We start from the raw sequence: 15359 nt of genomic DNA, 5'->3' as shown, positions 1-15359 counted from the left end.
TCTGTCTGTCTGTCTGTCTGCCTGTCTGCCTGTCTGCCTGTCTGTCTGTTTGTCTGTCTGTCTGTCTGTCTGTCTATCTATCTATCTATGTATCTATCTATCTATCTACCTGTCTGTCAGTCTGTCTGTCTGTCCATCCGTCCGTCCGTCCCTCTGTCTGTCTGTCTGTCTGTCCGTCCGTCCGTCCATCTGTCCATCCGTCCATCTGTCTGTCTGTTTGTCTGTCCATCTATCCTATCCGACCATCCATCCATCCGTCAATCAGTCTGTCTGTCAGTCTGTCAGTCCATTCATCCGTCCGTCCGTTCGTCCATCCATGTATCCTATCCATTAATCGATCCATCCATCTGTCTGTCTGTCCGTCCGTCTGTCCGTCTGTCCGTCTGTCCGTCCGTCCGTCCGTCCGTCCGTCCGTCTGTCTGCCTGTCTGTCTGTCTGTCTGTCTGTCTGTCTATCCGTCTATATATCCGTCTTTCTGTCTGTCTCTCTGTATTGTTAAATATATTGTTATTATTATTCCTTGTGTATTTTTATTAGTCCTACATGACAACAGGCCTTACGAACAATGATATTTACTATTGATATTACTACTGCAATTACTACTACAAATCATTATATTAATAATAACTTCCCTATTTAAGTGTTACTATATTTATAAGTGTTACTATATTATAATGATCAGAATCAATGATAGAATATAATAATATCACCTCGTTCGTTCTCTCACCTTGTCTCTTCACATTTTGCTCGTCTTCACTTCTCACTCTATTCTTGTTGCTTTTGTTCAAATGTGTGCGCATTGACATTTTCTCCTTCTCAAAGCACAAGAGCGAGCGTTCCCCAGAAACGGGAAAACTTCTCAAAATGCAGCACTTCAGAGAGTTTAGCTCGACATCTCCTCCGGAGGAAAGTTAAAAAGGCAAAAGTTTGGGAAAGTTTACCTCGGGGATGATAATAGCACCCTTCAGCTATTGTCGGTCTGACACATTGTCATATGTCTCATAAACTGCATTTTTATTTTTTATTTTCTGCCACATGCACCTGAGAATGGTTTCGCCACTTGTCAGTCACTTGCATGACATGTTATTTTTTTTTTATCTGTGCAAACATGAGAAATGAAATACACATGAAATAGGCCATTACTGACTTCTGGACTGACAGAATGTGCTTGATGTGTGGACGTGTGTCTGTTTGTCAGAGGTCAGTTTTTTCTCTTTCTGCTCAAACGCTGCTCATTTGCTGTCAGTCTGGAAGTGCAGACGAGGCACAGGTTGAGCTACAAGGTTAGTCAGATAATGTCGTCTCGTGTGGCTGTTATGACAGCTCTGGATGAAGAATGAAGCCCTTAAGCTTGAAAACAGACTCAAATGAGACACAAATAACATGCTATAAATATAAATTGGTGGGTGACGTCTTGAGGTAATCTTTGTGTGGCACAACATGCTGAAGATCAAATAAATAAATAAATGGCAAATACTTTTGTGAATTCCTATAAGTATGAAGAATTCACATTGCAAAATAATACACCATAAATATAACAATAGTTAGTGTTTGCCTGATTTTATATGACCGTAGGAACTTATAGCCCCGCCCAAAAGACTGACAGTCCTGCTCTGAAGCATTTATAGCCCCTCCCCAAATGACTGATAGTTCTGCTTTTAAGCACTTATAGCCACGCCCCAAATTACTGAAAGTCCCACCCTAAAGCACTTATAGCCCTGGCCCTATTGACTGTAGTCCCACTCTAAATCACTTATGGCCACGCCCCAAATGACTGATAGTCCTGCTCTAAAGCACTTATAACCCCGCCCCAAACAACTGATAGTCCTGCTCTAAAGCACTTATAACCACGCCCCAAATGACTATAGTCCCACCCTAAGGCATTTATAACCCTGCCCCAAATGACTGATAATCCTGCTCTAAAGCACTTATAACCCAGGCCTAAATGACTGACAGTCCCACCCTAAGGCACTTATAGTCCTGGCCCAAATGACTGATAGCCCCTCCCTAAAGCACTTATAGCCCTGGCCCATATGACTATAATCCTGCCCTAAGGCACTTATAACCCCGCCCTAAATGACTGATAGCTCCTCCCTAAAGCACTTAAAGCCCTGCCCCAAATGACTGATAGCTCCTCCCTAAAGCACTTATAGCCCTGCCCCAAATGACTGATAGCTCCTCCCTAAAGCACTTATAGCCCTGCCCCAAATGACTGATAGCTCCTCCCTAAAGCACTTATAGCCCTGGCCCAAATGATTATAGTCCCACTCTAAATCACTTATAGCCACGCCCTAAACGACTGATAGTCCTGCTCTAAAGCACTTATAACCCCACCCCAAATGACTGACAGTCCCACCCTAAACCACTTATAGCCCTGGCCCAAATAACTGATAGCTTCTCCCTAAAGCATTTATAGCCACACCCCAAAGAACTGATAGTCCTATCCTAAAGCACTTATAGCCACACCCCAAATGACTGATAGTCATGCTCTAAAGCACTTATAACCCCGCCCCAAATGACTGACAGTCCCACCCTAAAGCACTTATAGCCACACCCCAAAGGACTGACAGTCCCACCCTAAAGCACTTATAGCCACACCCCAAAGGACTGATTGTCCGGCTCCAACAGACTGATAAATATAATGACTATATAAAGACTAATGACTAAAGACTGCCCTAAATATAATGTAGTATTATGTCACCCTGACATATAATACCATATAAACACAATTGAAGTTAGAGCTATTAGCCCTCTTGTAACATTTTAATTGTTAATATATAATTATTTTAATAATATTGACCTTAAAATGGTTTTTAAAATTAAGAACTACTTTTATTCCAGCCGAAATAAGACAAATAAGACTTTCTCCAGATGAAAAAAAATAATAATATTATAGTAAATACTGTGAAAAATGTCCTTAACGCCTTAAATATCACTTACGAAATATTAGAAAAAATAAATAAAACACTGCCCTCAACTGAATAATACAAAGAGACAGCAGAAAATGTACTATCTAACTAAATAATAAATAAATACTTAAATTTGACATACCATTTAGAGGCAGTAATGATTATTTTCTCTGACAGGGATTGTATCACAGACAGCAAGCCAGGATCCACCGGTGCAGTGCTCTGCATTTGACATTTCAGACAAATCACGTCCTAAATGACACACACACACACACACACACGCGCACACACACACAAAAAACAGTATTTGAAATGTGATCTGACCTTTCCGACTGACATACATTTCCAAAAATCAGATTTTAATTGGTTTTCAAACTGCATACAAATGATTCCATGTCATAGTCTGCTCTTCAGATTGCAGGAAAATACCCTGAGCACATTCAGGTCTCATCTTTCCTTGTCACACACAGCAAATTCAGCTTCCTACACTGTAAGAAAATATCCCTAAATTAGCAGCTTTCCTTATTTTGTGATTCATGTTATTATTTTTAATTTTCCTCCTATTTATTTATGCTTTTGACTTGCATTATAGGATCTTGATCTTTCTTCCAAAACTTTTAACCTTGAGAAATGTGAAAAGGTGACGTTTATGAGCATTTTAATAGTTTAAAGCAGAGGCGAGGCTAGACATTTTTAATTTAGTGGACTGTGTTGAAAAAGGGCGGACCTCTGTGCCTACAACAGATCTTATCATTCCAGATGTGAAAGCAAACATACAGATATTTCTTCTGAATTGTCTATCCAACATCATGAAATTAGCAGAAGCAGGCAGAGGTATAATGAATTAAGCTGTTTATACATAAAGTTTAGATGTTTAATAACTAACATACACTTACCGGCCACTTTATTAGGTACACCTTACTAGCACTAGGTTGGACCCTCTCTTGCCTTCTGACCTGCCTTAATGCTTCGTGGCATAGATCCAGCAAGGTACTGGAAATATTCCTCAGAGGTTTTGCTCCATATTGACATGATAGCATTACACAGTTGCTGCAGATTTGTTAGCTGCACATCCATGATGTCAATCTCCCTTTCCAAAAGGTGCTCTATGGGATTTAGCTCTGGTGACTGTGGAGGTCATTTGAGTACAGTGAACTCATCGTCATGTTCACCAGTCTGAGATGATTGAGCTTTATGACATAGTGCGTTATCCTGCTGGAAGTAGCCATCAGAAGATGGAGACACTGTGCTCATAAAGGGATGGACATGGTCAGCAGCAATACTCAGGTAGGCTGTGGTGTTGATGCGATGCTCATTTGGTACCTAATGGACCCAAAGTGTAGCTTGTGATAGTATATTCTGCTAGCAATTGGTTAGGGATTTGATTAGCTTCCATACTTGTGGTTCAATTAAAAGTATAGCTTATGATTTAGCAGAGTGGCTAACAGTTTGATTGGGCTTACCTGTTTGGATTAGCATGATTAGCACTTTTAACATGTACACCACAGTATTTTCAGTAGCCTGTCCTTGTGTGTTATGAAGTAAATTAGCTTGGGATTTAGTCTGAGTTAGTTAGTGATGTGGTTTGTTTACATGCAATAATTGTGTTTCAGCTACAATTTGGCTAGCCACAAGCTATAGCTTGTGATTTATTAAGCAGTTTAGTTTAGATTCAGTTAGATTTGGTAGCATTTACCTAGCCTTTCACTTGAGATTTGGTTAGATTAGTTTATGATTTAGCGATTTAGCTGATAGCTTGATTGGGTTTGCGATTCCCAAGTAGTAATAAAGTGATTCAGTTGGCTATTTTAGGCGTAATTTAGCCACATGACTGAACAGTCTGTGTTATAGCTAATGATAATGCTTGTGATTTAATTAGCAATAAGCCTAGCAATACAGTTTGGTTAGCATTTATAGCAATAAGTTTGCGATTCAGCTATGATTAGTATTTAGCTTGCGATATAGCAATTGGTTAGAGATTTGGTTAGCTTCCTGACTTGGGTTTCAGATAATAGCTTAGCTTATAATTTCCCTGCTGAAGAAACCAGCTGAAACCAGCCTAAGATGGTTGGCTGGTTTTAGCTGGTCAACCAGGCTGGTTTTAGAGAGGTTTTGGCCACTTACAGGCTGGTTTCCAGCCATTTACAGCCTGGTCTAAGCTGGTCAGGCTGGAAAATGACCAGCTAAAACCAGCTTGACCAGCCTGGTTTAAGCTGGACATAGCTGGTTTTGGCTGGGCTCCAGTTTCAGTTGTTGATTTTACTTGCAAGTTAGCTTAATTTAGCCACATGACTGAATGAGAGTGAACGAGTTTTGGACATTAGCTTCAGCTCCTTTCAACACCTTTAAGAAGGAAAACAACAAACATATTTTTTACAGTGTATATAGATCTGCATAGTCAAACATCTCAGCATTTCCCTTTAGCAGTCATGCATGGCAATTCTGGATTCTTGTACACTCACTCAGATTGCACTCAGTGTTACCTGAGCCAGTTAAAGTGACACACACAGTGACTTTTCCTGCTGTTTTAGCTGATATGCTGTACCAGTGTAAATCTGCCCTTCACAACTGTTGATTTGCAGCCTGTAAGTGTGTGTCAGTAAAGGTTAACCCCATTAAACAGCAAAAATAGGCTCCAAAAATGGCTTATGTGGGTACATTAGTGTAAAATGAGGTTTGTGTGACTTCTGCTTGCTGGAGACTCCCACTGGCCATATTTGAGGAATACTCCGAGTGAATCTGCCTCTGAATGACTGGCATTACAGACGTGATGGCCTTGTGCACTTGAGCTCATCATAGTGGCTGAACGTCCAGTGTGGAGAGAGTTCTGGAAATCTGCTTCAGCTCCTTTTAACACATTTAAGAAAGAAAAAACGACAAAAATAAGCTGCATGACTATTTTAATAAGGCAGTTGGATTAGCATGATAAACATTTAGCAGTTTTAACATTTACAACACAGTATTTCAGCCTTTTACTGAAAAAAAAACAGCTTAAACCAGCCTAGGCTGGTTGGCTGGTTTAAGCTAGCCAACCAGGCTGGTTTTAGAGGGGATTTGGCCATTTCCAGGCTGGTCAGTTTTCAGCAGGGTAGTAACTTTCTTTTAATACAAGCTTATGCCACACATTATAAGCTAATGATTAACCGTATGCTTTGGTTTGTGTTTAGCTATCAATATTCCTTGTAATCAGAAAAGGTATGTAGTAAATTAGCTTGTGATTTAGTATGTGATTTAGTGATGCGGTGATTTAGCCATAAGGCTTGTGATTTATAGTTTTGGCCATTTCCAGCCTGGTCTTAGCTGGTCAGGCCATGACCAGCTAAAACAACAAGTTTGACCAGCCTGGTTTAAGCAGGACGTAGCTGGTTTTTGGTGGGGCTCCCAGCCTGGCTGGGCTGGTCAAGCTGGTTTTAGCTGGTCATCTCCCAGTCACTATGGTATGGTTCAAAATCACTATAGTTTTTATTATAAATTAATATTTATTTAAACTAGGGTGATTTTAATCATAGATTAGCTACATATTTCACTAGTTAGCTTGTGCTTTACGCTCCATTCACACGGGGCTTCAGCTTCAACGCTTCCCATTCACTTTGAATAGGTGACGTCAGGCGTTGCGGCGTTGCTCGCTGCAGAAGTTGGGACTTGCTCAACTTTTCAATCGCCGATAGAAGCGTCAGCCAATCAGATTGCTTTATGCTAATACACCAGCTCAGACAGTGGCCTATTGCTAAGCACACACGGAATCTGCACGTGTAGAATTCTGCAGATAAAAAAAAACATTAAATTCAGTATCTCTGAGTGAGTTTGTGTCTTGTTTCTCATCCAAATATCTAAAAACTCTTAAACCAGGAAGTATTTACAAACAAGCAGAACATATTGTCTTATTTTCAGAAATAATAGGTCAAAATTAAGTTCTTCCTTAAAACAAGCTAAATATTCTGCCAATAGGGTAAGCAAACTAATCCTACATTAAATGCTATTATTTTACTTACGCCTTTTGCTGATTGTTTAACTTGTAAGCAAAAACTCACTTAATTTTGGCATAATTTTTCTTAAACAAGACAAAATTGTTTGGACATCAAGAAAATGCTTCTTAATTTAATTATTTTTTAGATATTTGGACTAGAAACAAGACAAAAAAGGAATTCATTGTGTGCAGTGAGAGAGATACAAAGACTATATTCACCCTCTCTGAGTGAGAATGATGGGTGGGGCTATAAACCTGACAGTATTGCACCATCACATTGATTGGCTGCCGCGGCTGTCAGTCAGATTGATTGGCGGTTCTGTCAGTGCCAGGGCTGCTGGCTGTGAAAGCATGTGAAGATGTAGTATACACACTCAACCTTACATCAATCTAACTGGCAGAGTGAATCTTTCAAGTCTGCTACTGCGGGCTACTTGTCAAGGTGTAATGCAGCAGGTGGCAGATTCACTTCTTAGCCTGAATCGAAGGTGTTTTTCTTCTCACTGTCGACTTTTAGCCGGGACTTTGAGGGCTGTTTAAAACAGTGATTATTTTAAGAAAAAATGATTCAAGTTCTCGACAGTAATCAAGCGGTTCTTTGATGTGGAGTGCATTAGCAGTCCTGCTCGCTGTGAGAACATCTTTGGGCCGATTGAAAAGTCCAGCCAGTGGCAGAAAATCACACTGTGTCGCAAATTGAGGACCCGTCGCGTACTTCTGCACGTGCTGTTTTGCAAAAGGACCTGTTAATGAAAGAATGGACAGAACAAAGGGACGTGGGCCGGCGAGGTTTTTGTGTGCGGCCAGAGAGAAAAACACTTCACTTTCTGTGACGGCATTTACTGACCGTGACTATTCCTTACTGGCATTTCTTGTGTATTAAATTGTTTTTCCGTGATTTTTTTGTTGCGGCGAAGAGTGTAAAAAGCAAGTTAATTACAGCAGAGCATTCAAACTCGAAGATTGTAGGCATTTTGTTTTATTTTTTACATTTATTTGTTAGTTCTGTGCTGTGGATGTCTTATACTCTTGACTTTTTCAAGCTACACTTATAATGGTGAATTGCACAATTACACAAATTGAATTCAGTTGAAGGGTGGCATGGTGGCGCACTGGGTAGCGTTGTTGCCTCACAGCAGGAAGGCTGCTGGTTCAAGCCTCGGCTTGGTCAGTTGGCATTTCTATGTGGAGTTTGCATGCTCTCCCCGTGTTGGCGTGGGTTTCCTTCGGATGCTCAGGTTCCCCCCACAGTCCAAACACATGCGCTGTTGGGGAATTGGGTAAGCTAAATTTTCCTTCAAGAGTTCACACTTAGCTGATAATCAATAAAGCGTAATTGGCATGCTGTCCCGGGAGAAAGCCCTGAGCTCGTAATATCCTCGAGCCCGGGGCTCCCTCTCGCTAGAAGGGCGAGAACTCCCCTGCTTGTCGCCGTGTGTGAAGTGTGAACTAAGGTTGTCTTGGGTGATAATTTGGTTTAGTCGATTAGCTATGGTTTATGCTTTTAAACGGTGGGAGGAAACTGGGGAACCCAGGGGAAACCCACGCGAACACAGGGAGAACATGCAAACTCCGCACAGAAACGCCAAACGGCCCGATAGGAGGTTGGACCAGCGGTGTTCTTGCTGTGAGGTAACAGTGCTAGCCACTGGGCCACCATGTCCCCCTATTGGGGAAAAAAAAGGGAGGATGTAGGGGTGGAAGGGGGAAAGCTTTGAGACGAAGATAACTGGAGGGAAAAACTCTGGTTATTTATAATGCTGCCGTAATCATGTAATTGGGCAGATTATGGAGCTAATGAGGTGCCAGACGTGTTGATCATAAGCACGTGATCATCTCGAAATTGGTTTAAATTTAAACCACACATAGTGCGTGTGTGTGTGTGTGTGTGTGTGTGTGTGGTGTATGGATGTTTCCCAGTAGTGGGTTGCAGCTTGAAGGGCAACCGCTGTGTTAAACATATTCTGGATAAGTTGGCGGTTCATACCGCTGTAGCAACCTCGGATTAATAGAGGGACTAAACCAAAAAGAGAATAAATTAATTTGAATCTGATGTTTTTCTGTTTACTTTTTAACATTTTTATTATATTATATTATATTATATTATATTATATTATATTATATTATATTATATTATATTATATTTTATTTTATTATATTATATTATATTATATTATATTATATTATATTATATTATATTATATTATATTTATGATATTATATTATATTATATTATATTATATTATATTATATTATATTATATTATATTTTATTATATTATATTATATTATATTATATTATATTATATTATATTATATTATATTATATTATATTTATGATATTATATTATATTATATTATATTATATTATATTATATTATATTTATTATATTTATTATATTATATTATATTTTATTATATTATATTATATTATATTATATTATATTATATTATATTATATTTTATTTTATTATATTATATTATATTATATTATATTATATTTATTATATTATATTTATTATATTATATTTATTACATTACATTATATTATAATATATTATATTATATTATTATTATTTTGTTTTTAAATAGAAAGCTAAAAATAAATAATAAAATTTAAGTTCATAATGAAAATAAATAGTAAATGATTACAATATAAATATAATTTAATTAATGGATATAATAAAAGTTAATATTCATTTACTAAAATATTAATATTTAAATTTATTCATTTATTTTCCTTCGTCTTGGTCCCTACTTATCAGGGGTCGCCACAGCGGAATGAACCACCAACTTATCCAGCACATGTTTTTACACAGCGGATGACCTTCCAGCTGCAACCTAGTACTGGGAAACCCCCATACACACTCATTCACACACTCACATACACTACACTACACACATACACTACAATTTAGTTCACCTATAGCGCATGTGTTTGGACTGTGGAGGAAACCGAAGCACCCAGAGGAAACCCACGCCAACACGGGGAGAACATGCAAACTCCACACAGAAACGCCAACTGGCCCAGCTGGGACTCGAACCAGTGACCTTCTTGCTGTGAGGTGACAGTGCTAACCACTAAGCCAGGAATTATTTCTGCAAGCAAACCTAAATGTTTGGCTTGTCTGTAAAATGCTTCTTGATTGAATTCTTTTTAGATATCTGAACTAGAAACAAGACACAAACGTACTTAAATGGCTTTTGTACAGTTAGAATATGTGTTCAACTGCGTCGGATGAAGCTGAATGTTATTTTCCAACTCTATAGGAAGGTCAGAGGCATAATCTATAGAGAGAGATCCCACAGAGGCGTAGCTGAGCTTTTAATATTTCACCCTTTCATCAGTTCCCCGTGTGAATCCCGAAGCGGCGACCTTCCTCTCTGTTTTTCCGTGTCTCTCTGCTCTCTGGTGAATGGCACTGAACCAGAACCAGAATGACAGAGATATGCTGGGAATTGCATCAGGCCAGCAGCGTCTCCTCAGCTTCCCTTAAGTGGTTTGTCTGCGGCTGTCAGATTAGCACACCCGCTGTATTAATCTGTTGATGAAGAAGACTACGGGATAATGAGCGCTGTTATGCTAGCAGGTGTAGGGCTGATGGGAGATAACAGACTTACATGGTGACCACAGAGAGCCTGAATCATGAAGACCTGATTCTGAGGGTATGATAAGCTTGCATAAAAATATCACGGTATTGTGTTTACTAAAATGAGTTGTCTTGGTATAAAACAACAACTAGAACACAGTGTATTTTAATTTAATAAACGCTTCACATATTTTGGCACAGTAAACATGTCAGGCTAAATAAATCCTTGATGTCTGCTGCCTGAATCACTGAAGATTACGTGACCTTAGCATGTCATATTACTCTGCAACACACACTGCTTAGGGACCGGGCCTCTGGAGCATTGCACACACACACATACACACAAACACACATTAGGCCTGTCAATTAACACTTTCATTCACTGCAATTAGTCATTAAACAATAACATGATTAAAAGGAAAGTCGTACACAATTAACTGACTCCCCTGACCCCTACCAAAGTCAAGATTTGTTCACTCGGCGGCCTTATTTTCATAGTTTCTAAAAGAGATACAGCTGCAACCGGAGGTTAACAAGACTTATTAAATTATTCATTAAATTGTATTTTATTAACGTCTACCCCAACACTTACATTAATGTAAATATATTAATTATTGTTGTGCAGTTTATATATAAACTATGCTAAATTGATGTATCCACAGCTGTATCCCATCTAGACTTCACCTTCCCATTTATCTGAAGCTAAACTCACAAAACATGCTTGACATAATTGCTTTTAAATGACACATTAGCAACACAATCTGAAATTAACTTGTCTGTAGATGTGTTTTTTATACTTTAAAGCATTTAAAAAATGCTAATACTTTAAAATAAACTTCATTAGTTAATGTATGTACTGACATGACCAAGCTATGGACTGTACATTTAGTGCAGTATTTATAAATCTTTGTTTATGCTATAGGACCAGGCCTCTGGAGCACTGCAAACTCACACACACACACACACACATGCACACAAATAGTGTATTTGTACATTAGGCCTGTCAATTAACACTTTCATTCACTGCAATTAGTCTTTAAACAATAACATGATTAAAAGGAAAGTCGTACACAATTAAATGATTCCCCTGACCCCTACCAAAGTCAAGCTTTGTTCACTCGGCCCGTCTAGTTGATGCTAAAAACACAAAATATGCTTAACATAATTGCTTTTAAATGACAAATGTCAAATCAGCAACACAACACAACCACCTACTAGAAGGGATACAGCTGCGACTGTCTGTTATAAGATTTATTGGACCCACTTTATATTAAGTGTCCTTAACTACTATGTACTTACATCAAAAAATAAATACAATGTACTTACTGTGTTTATAATGTATTTGAGAACACTTGTGGTGCTTGTGAGTTGGAATAGAGGTTGGGTTATGGACAGGTTTGGTAGTATGGGTAGGTTTAAGGGTGGGTTAAGGTGTAAGGGATGATCAACAGTGTATTTACAAATGTAACTACAAAAGTTAATTACAAATGTAATTACATACATTTAATCAAGCATAAATACACAGTAAATATGTGTATTTACACAATAAGTACATTGTAACAAACTATTAATTCCTGTGTAAGTACATATTAGTTAAGGCCACTTAATATAAAGTGGGACCGATTTATTAATTAAATTACTCATTAAATTGTATTTTCTTAACGCTATCCCAACTCTAACATTAATGTAAACATATTAATTATTGTTTCTATACAGTTTATACAGTTAATATATACAGTTTATATACAAATTATGCTATATTTGCATATACCGCACCATTTACCAGTTTTCCAATTGTGCAATTTTTCCTCTTACAAAGTAAACTATGTAAACAGTGAATCCAACATGCACGGCCACAACAAGCTCCTTAAGGGAATGGGAGATGTGATTGGTTTAATGCACGTTACATACAAAGCACATGCATAACTGATTAAAGGAATAAGGACGAGACTTTTTGACTATGCGCTTGGCACTGTTTTTCCCACCATTAAAATACCAAAAGTGGTTTCAGTTTATGCACATGTGCTGTTCGCTTTAAATCATACTCTCAGATTGTTCAAATAGAGCCCCATCTGTAATTATTAATCTAAAATTAATTAACCACAATCATGTTGACACAGAAAAGTGCATTAAGGGTGAATACAGGACATTTGTGCGTCTGCACTGTAAAAAAGCAGAATGAGACTCTTACTGAACTCGTGGCCTCATATGTGCTGTGCAGAACGCAAAACCTCTAATCCACTTCAAGTGTGCTAGTTGGGACGAGTCCTAAATGCAAGATTGTAGTCTGGCCAAGAACACTATTTTTGGAGCTGTTTAGCTGTTAAAAGCATTTAATGGTTTGCTGTGTTTTCTGCCTTTTAAGGCTCTCTCCTTTGGGAACTCAGTTTCTTTTCTGTTTGATTTTTGTGGAAAGGGAAAAACTTTTCAGGTCGTGACTTTGTGATTGCTGAGTTTTTACTTTTTTATATTCAGATGTCATTTTAAAACCAGAGATACGTGCAGTTAGTGCAGCGGTGTCCAAACTCGGTCCTGGAGGGCCGTTGTCCTGGATAGTTTAGCTCCAGCCCTAATCAAGCACACCTGAACCAGCTAATCAAGCTCCTACTGGATATATTAGAAATTTCCTGGCAGGTGTGTTGAAGCAAGTTGGAGCTAAAGGCTGTTTCTCAATATGCGTTCTTCAGCGGTCTTGCGTCCTCGTGTTCTCGTGTAACGTCATCAGCTGCCTAAGTTCAGTTCCAGAACTCAAGACCGCAAGTACTGAGGATGCGTGAACTTTCCTGGATGTGATCTTGATATCGAGGACGCACCGTTGCAGACTTGAGCACCGAACTCGCTCTGGAAGTCCTAGAAGTCATTGCGACTGGAGGTGGGAAGCGCATCATTTTATTTAGATTTATTATTAAAGTTCAGGGATATAAATTATTTACCTCAGGAGTTTCCCTAAATGAAGCGGTGAAAGTAAACATTACCATGAACACCTTAATAAAGGAATAAACACATTAAGGGTGTTTATTTACTGTAATTCATATTAAAATCTGTTTTATTTATATTGTGCAGAGTATATTTTTAATGTTTTTATGCAAGGTAAATATTTTGAAAAGGGAAAAACATTAAATCGTTGTAAGAATGTGGTAATGTTTAAATAATTTACCATTTAAAACACGTGAAGGTCATGTGACCATCAGGAAGAACGCATCATCTCATTTCTCAAAGGACGCGTTCTCTGTCCTCGCGGTCTCCTGAGTTCGTTCTTCCGAGGACACCTGGCAAGACTGGTCCCCACAAGAACACAAGTCCGTTCTCTGCATTCTTGGAATTGAGAAACAGCCTGAGTCAGCAGGACACCGACCCGAGCCGACCGAGTTTGGACACCAGTTAGTGTATATGTACACTTAAACTGAAAAAAGAAAAAGAAATCTTGCTGCCTTAATATTTTTTGTTTTAGACTGAATTAAAATATTGTTAATTATTTTATAGCTTAAAAATTGAACCAGTTCAACTTATTAAAATAAGTTAAAGCAACATAAATAAATAAATAAATAAATGTAAATAAATAAATAAATATATATAAATAAATATATATATATATATATATATATATATATATATATATATATATATATATATATATATATATATATATATATATATATATATATAAATATATATATATATATATATATATGTATGTGTATATATATATATATATATATATATATATATATATATATATATATATATATATATATATATATATATATATATATATATATGTATATATATATATATATATATATATATATATATATATATATATATATATATATATATATATATATATGTTGTCTTGACTTTTTGTCATATTTCTTTACAGTGTAGTTTTTGCTTTGTTAAACCTTTACATACTACGTTGAGAATAATACAGATGAAAGTGTATTCACTAGTGGATTATATCTCTACTTATTGAGCTCATGTTGTGCTTCACTTCCACCAAACAAAGAGTGTGAACAACTTTTGTTAGACATCCACATTTGATTCCTCCTATAGATACATCTGTGTTTAGATTTGTCTCAGGGAAAATTGATTTGCTCATAATCTGTGTAAAAACAAGTTAGATAAGTTGTTTCATTGAGAAAGGATATTACATTCAATTTGTATGCACTTTACTTTAAATAGGAATCAGCATAGCAGTGCTGTATTAAATAGCCTAAATCACAGGTTCTGAAGGGCCGCAGCTCTGCACAGTTTAGTTCCAACCCTGCTTCAACACATTTACCTGTAGGTTTCCAACAAGCCTGAAGGACTAGGATTAGTCTGATCAGGTGTGTTTAATTAGGGTTAAAGCTAAACTGTGCAGATCTGCAGCCCTCGAGGAACTGGGTTTGACACCTGTGGCCTAAATGATCATGCAAAATGATACCCAGTAATATAAAATAAGTCTAAACTGGTCATTTTGTATTATTATTATTATTATCAATTTAAAAAATATATATGTATAAGTGTGTACCTAAAGCTGATTTGCATTCATGGTAGAAATGTTTTGGTAACATTTACATGAAGGGGTGTTCAAAAGACTGTCATGTCATGATGGTAAAAGGGTCATATCTGCATAAGTGTCATTTGCTCAGTTATGTCATATTAAATGCATTGTTTTAGACGTCTTTATCATGATAAATAGACATTTCCAAGAAAACATAACTTGTCATAACTCTGTCATAAACATGATTGTCATGAAGCCATCATAATCATCGTTAATAATATTTCTTGACCTCAATTACAGTAATACACATTGAGTTTGTCATTAAAACATCGTGATTACAAAAGTTATATGACTGTTTCGTAAAGTGTTTTCCAAAATGGCTTACAGTACATCGCATTTAAAGTGCAA

At 37.3% G+C, this 15359-nt stretch overlaps 1 protein-coding gene and 1 long non-coding RNA gene across 10 annotated transcripts in view; one reads left to right on the top strand and one right to left on the bottom strand.

Moving 5' to 3' along the window:
- The window catches only part of LOC147837922 (uncharacterized), a 5801-nt gene extending 31 nt beyond the window's left edge, over positions 1–5770 (bottom strand). The window contains exons 1-5 of the long non-coding RNA XR_015524659.1: positions 5034–5770; positions 2577–4981; positions 2082–2489; positions 1689–1862; positions 1–1643 (exon numbers count right to left, since the gene is read on the bottom strand). The exon at positions 1–1643 is cut by the window's left edge and continues 31 nt beyond it. This is a non-coding gene — a long non-coding RNA (uncharacterized LOC147837922). The remainder of the gene's footprint in view (positions 1644–1688; positions 1863–2081; positions 2490–2576; positions 4982–5033) is intronic.
- The window catches only part of pard3aa (par-3 family cell polarity regulator alpha, a), a 647780-nt gene that overhangs the window by 380818 nt on the left and 251603 nt on the right, over positions 1–15359 (top strand). The gene's annotated exons all lie outside the window — the stretch shown is intronic.

This window comes from Danio rerio, chromosome 24 (genome assembly GCF_052040795.2).
Source record: "Danio rerio strain M-AB ecotype USA chromosome 24, GRCz13ab, whole genome shotgun sequence".
In the NCBI taxonomy this organism is placed as follows: domain Eukaryota; kingdom Metazoa; phylum Chordata; class Actinopteri; order Cypriniformes; family Danionidae; genus Danio; species Danio rerio.
Note: the sequence above shows the minus strand (reverse complement) of the source record. Positions and strands in the feature narration are given on the sequence as shown.